Below are 6,000 nucleotides of genomic sequence, written 5' to 3'. Positions count from 1 at the left end.
TCCAGTTCCTACTAGGTTGACATTGCTCTTTCCAGTGACGCAAGTGTGGTGGTCATCTTCCAACAGCTGGATGGCTCATGACATTGTGGCGCAAGTTATTCGGGTGATCCAGGGTTGACAGAGCATGCTAATTACACATGGACACTGATTGGGCGGCTGTGGGGTTGCCAGTTCGATTCCCGGCCCACGTGACTCCACGTGCCTTGGGCAAGACACTGGACCCCAAGTTGCTCCCAATGGTAAGCTAGTGCCTTGCATGGTGAGTGTGTGTGTGAATGGGTGAATGAGAACCAGTGTAAAGCATTTTATAGCTAAACATTGCTAACCGCTAAAGTTAAAAAAGCGCTATATAAATGCAGACCATTTACCAACTACTGTGATTGGTTATGTCCTCAAAACCTTCTGGTGATTAAAAGAAAAATGGATATTATTAACAATCCACAATACAGTTTATGTGTTCCTTACTTTGAGGATTCTTCTACATAAAGCCACACCAGGACTAATCTGACTTCATCTAGATTTCCCTGCTATTCTGTGATTGCAGAAATCCACTTTCACTATCAGGTAAATGTCACAGTGGATCACTTTCACTATCAGGTAAATGTCACAGTGGGTCACTTTCACTATCAGGTAAATGTCACAGTGGATCACTTTCACTATCAGGTAAATGTCACAGTGGGTCACTTTCACCATCAGGAAAATGTCACAGTGGGTCACTTTCACCATCAGGAAAAAGTCACAGTGGATCACTTTCACCATCAGGTAAATGTCACAGTGGATCACTTTCACTATCAGGTAAATGTCTCAGTGGGTCACTTTCACCATCAGGTAAATGTCACAGTGGATCACTTTCACCATCAGGTAAATGTCACAGTGGATCACTTTCACCATCAGGAAAATGTCACAGTGGATCACTTTCACTATCAGGTAAATGTCTCAGTGGGTCACTTTCACCATCAGGTAAATGTCACAGTGGATCACTTTCACCATCAGGTAAATGTCACTGTAAATGCAGGTTAACGCCTTACAGACTGATAGCTCCCTGAGCTAACCAATGAATGAAAGCTTTCACGTTTGCAAACTGAAGAAGCTTGCTAGCTGATATAAATAAGAGAAATGCTGTCCTTACAGAATAACATGAACCCTACTCAGATACATATACACAGTTAGCTAGCTGACAACCTGGTGTATGTGTGGTGTGGTGTTTTTTTGTTTGTTTGTTTGTTTTTTTTACTCACCGCTTTCTAATTCGTTGCCTTTCTTGGCAGTAGCGGCGTTTCCCATGATCAGAAAGACACGGAAACACTGTCGGATGATTATCGCTGGGACACCGGAGGACTCCCGGGTTAGTTAGCTAGCTAGCAAGCGCTCTTCCTCGTCTCCGGTCCAGGTGGACAGCTGGCCTGCTAGCTAGCTGTGATCTTCGGCTTGCTTTATAGTTTGCATTAATCGTGTTAGCAAGCTGGCTAGCGAGCTGTCAATGGTGGCCAACACCGGCAGCTAATCGACTCTACAGCTTTCAGTAGGAACACTGTGTGTTGTCTCGCAGGCGCTTAAACATCATCGGCCAATGCATCCGTTACTGGTGACATTCATTGGCGTGAGCACTGTTAGACCCGTAAGATGTCGCGGACCAAAACAGTGCAGCCACAGAAAACTCTCCTCCTAGTAAAAATAAAAACAAACAAATCCAAATGATAGACCGGATATGACGTGATTTGCGTGGTACCGCGTCTTGTGTTAAATGTAGCGCCGTTCAGTGGATAAAAAGCGACATCACGGCCTGCATCAGGACCAAAAGCATCACATCACGAAGAACATACTACGGAAGCCCTAAGCGGCCAAGCATTATTAATTTATTTTCTGTTGTGTTCTCGTGATCACGACTTAATTTTCTCATGATCTCGACATAACAAAAAGCTGTTTTCTCACTTTTATTGTAAGAAAATCTCCAGCCTTGTGAATGGGACTGGTGTTACATGCATGTTGGCATCTTCTCCATCATCAATGTAAAATTTGCCCGCTGTAGAGATGGACTTTATCTCCGCATTAAGAGAGAGGGGTGTGTGTCCCCTTCTCAAGTGTGGGACACTAATGTGGAAGTCATCAGTCCTGCAGGGATGAGGTGTTTTTGTAGACCACCACGGAATTTAGCATCACCCTGATTCCCTCCACAAAAAGCCAATAGGATTTTTCCACTGACTTTTTGGATTATTGCAGAAAATAAACTCTGTGAGCAACAAAAGTTTATGATTCTTACATGTTTCCTTCATTAAGATAAGATTCATAATATTTTAAAGCCTAATTACACTCGCCAGAAGTAAAAAGCTAATGTTAAGCTATAAACGATCTACACCATGGTCACATGACTTCAACGTCACCACCGCTATAAGCTTCAGACAACTCTTTCAAGCTTTATTTAAAAAATATGTATATATACAATTGGAAAATACTATAAATTGATCAATCTAAAAGTTGGGAAGTTTGAGTTGCGAGTGCGAGTATAAACACAATGAGACTGTAGTAGATGAATTTTCCTGTTCGGTGTGATGACGTTTAATGTCCCCGACAACCCCTGTAGTCCCATTTAGCCACGTGTTAGCAACCGTCTTTTTCAAGACACATAAAAGCTTTTTAAAAATCCTGAGTGGGGTATTACTGATGTATTTATGTCATAGTATAAAACGTGAACATATCTTGAGCTTGTGTTAAACACAGACCTTATTTCAGGCATATAACCAAAAAAATCCTTTCAAAAACTCAGATTGACTTCGGGATGATGGATGTCCAGTACACAGGAAAATTAAGTCTAGCTCACGAGTAAACAACTTTTGTTATGTCGAGATCACGAGAAAACAACAGAAAAAAAAAATAATAATAATAATACATGGCCACATAGGGCTTCCGTACTTTGTGGCCCACTAGAGTTGTCAAATTTTCGAACTTTTTTTTTTTTTTTTTCTTCATGCTAGGCTCTTCTGTATTAACTTTCTCAGCTAGGAGACTGTATCCTCTATCTAAAAATGTATCCATTTTAACCCTTGTGCATCCTTATGGACATTTTTCTCTTTTTCATTTTTTTAAATTATCATTTTGTCTGTGTTAATGCAAACAGCATAAATTTTGCAAAAGGTTTGTATTTTTATTGGAATTTGAATATTTCAACTCATTTGCGTTCATAAATCTATTTTAAACTAGGTACACAAAATAGTTACACTCAGGACCTTAAGGACAAAAATATCCCCATTGAAACCCAATTCAAACTGCAATATTTAATCCCTGTGACGTTTAAGCATAAAATGATGCATTCTGTGTTAATAGGCTTTTATTTTGTTGACAAGGTTTCAAAACATTGATTAAAAAAAAAATCTGAAATGTGTACTATTTCCCCCTCCTTCCGCTCTGGAAATAGGTACCGATGTATTCGGGCCAGACTGTGTAACAACTTCTTCCCCCAAGCCATCAGACTCCTCAATATTCAGAGACTGGACTCACACACACACACACACACGCGCGCGCGCGCGCGCTCTGAACTGAACACCATACCACTCCCATTGCAATATTTGCACATTCCTGCATTTACTCTATTGCATTTTTGCTGCTACTATGTATAAAATGTAATATTTAATTTCTTGTCACTATTATACACTTTACTGTGCTGCTACTGCAATAACCGCTCTGTTCATATTTGGTATAAGCTAATCTGCTTAATACTAAGTCATAGCATGTTATGTTTACATTTATACTATTTTTAAATTATATTGTTAATCTTTGGCACCTATCCTTTTGCACTCCCTGTTATATCGGACACTTCCACACTAAAACTGTAAACTGTTCGGCGCTACACTGTCACTGTTACTGTATCTATTGTCCTGTTTTAGTAGTACTGTACTGTCCTGTGTTGTTAGCACATGTTTGCATGTGCACTTTATGTAAAAACATGTAGATCTTATTTAGTTCTCTGTAGTCTCATGGGGTTAGTGTCCTGTTTTATGTAGCACCATGATCCTGGAGGAACGTTGTTTCATTTCACTGTGTACTGTACCAGCTGTATATGGTTAAAATGATAATAAAGCCACTTGAACTTGAACTTGAACTGAAATTTGAACTGACACAACATGTTTCTCAATCAATGAATCATTAATTAAAAAAAACACACAATCTGTTCATTTGTTTTGTTTGTGTTCAGCTAATATGTAAAACGATGAAGCTATTTTTCCCCCCCAGAGGTTTTCCTCCCCATGTTTGTGTGTCCAGAAAGCAAACATTCAAAGTTGAATTAATGTAATGATCACCTGACACATCATTTGACTTAATAGCCTGCTTTTATTATCAGAATTATTTAAAATATTGAAAAACAGTCAGCAGTGTTTATCTGTGCTAGATACTTTCAGTTGTAATGTACCTGCTATTATGGATTGCACCAGCTGCGTTGCTGCAGCTAAGATGACCTACGGAATATCTGTATATAGGTCCACCTGGAAATTCCCAAACTTCCCAATGTCCAGTCCGTGCCTGCCTTCTACTGGTTAACTTCACAGTGCGTTGAGTTTCCACTTTAGTAAATTTCCAGTACTATCATTCGTTCATTCGGTTATTCATTCGTTTGTTCATTCACCTTCAGTAACCACTTTATCCTTGGGTGGATCCAGAGCCTATCCCAGGAACACTGAAGGTTATTTGTGTATACACCCTGAATAATAATCTATTCCAGGGCACTTTCAGTGAGTCTGTGACCATGATAGCATCAGATTCCTTTTCGTGGCTGACAAGAGTGGAAACTGATGTAGTCTTCTGCTGTTGTAGCCCATCCACCTCATGGTTCGATGTTTTATCCATGCTGAGATGCTTTTCTGCTCACCACGGTTGTAAATATATCCAGCTTCTTTCAGTTGTTGCTTGTTTTGGGTTGTTTCTCCCTTCAGTCTCCAATTCAGGAGGTGAAATGCATGCTCAGTTGGTCTTGTGACTGACTTGGATAGTCTAAAACCTTCTACTTTTCACCCCTGATGAAGTCCTTTGTTGTGTTGCTGGTGAATTTTGGGTCATTGTCTTGCCGCATTATGAAGTTAGATTAGATGCGTTTCTCTTTAAATTGGTAGACAGAATGCTTATGTAGACTACTGAATTCATTCTGCTGCTACCATCATGAGTTACATCATCAATAAAGATTAGTGAACCTATTCCAGAAGCAAGCCCAAGCCATGGCACTATCTCCACTGTGCTTGACCGATGAGCTCGTATGTTTTGGATCATGAGCAGATCCTTTTCTTTCTCCACACTTTGGCCTTTGCATCACTTTGGTAGAGGTTAATCTTGGTTCCAGAACATTTGTGGCTCGTCTCTTTATTTCTTTGCGAATTCCAATCTGGCTTTCTGATTCTTACTGCTGATGAAAGGTTTGCATCCTGTGGTATGGTCTCTATATTTCTGCTTTTGAGTCTTCTTCGAACTGTGGATTGTGATACCTTCACCCCTGCCCTGTGGTGGTTGTTGGTGAGATCACTGTGTTTTTTGGGTTTTTCTTCACAGCTCTAACAAGGTTTCTGTCATCAACTGCTTGAAAAATTGGTGGATTGAAACATAAGGTGCCATGTTCTAAGTTGTCTAACAAATCTAGATGTAAATATCCAAAAATTAAAGCTAAAATTTTTATCTATTATCATATTCATCTTTTGATCTCAAATCCAAATGTCTTCAGTGTATCTGTATTATAACACATTTTACTATAAAGCTCAGACACAGACAACTTCTTTCTCAGGTGCATGCTGGTTTTAATATGTAATCAATCTACAATTTATTGATTTTCCTTCAGTGAAAACAAAAGCTCTGGGTCCTCCATGACCCCAATCAGAATAAAGCTGTCACTGAAGACGACTGTATTGATTTCATATGTATCGTTGTTGCTCCTTTCTTCATGCGAATCTGGGGTTCATTTACAACCGATAATTCTGGTGAAATTTCATCCCACCACTCTCAGGATCTCCTTCAGTTTTGCTG

Source organism: Ictalurus punctatus, chromosome 10 (genome assembly GCF_001660625.3).
Source record: "Ictalurus punctatus breed USDA103 chromosome 10, Coco_2.0, whole genome shotgun sequence".
Classification (NCBI taxonomy): Eukaryota; Metazoa; Chordata; class Actinopteri; order Siluriformes; family Ictaluridae; genus Ictalurus; species Ictalurus punctatus.
Note: the sequence above shows the minus strand (reverse complement) of the source record.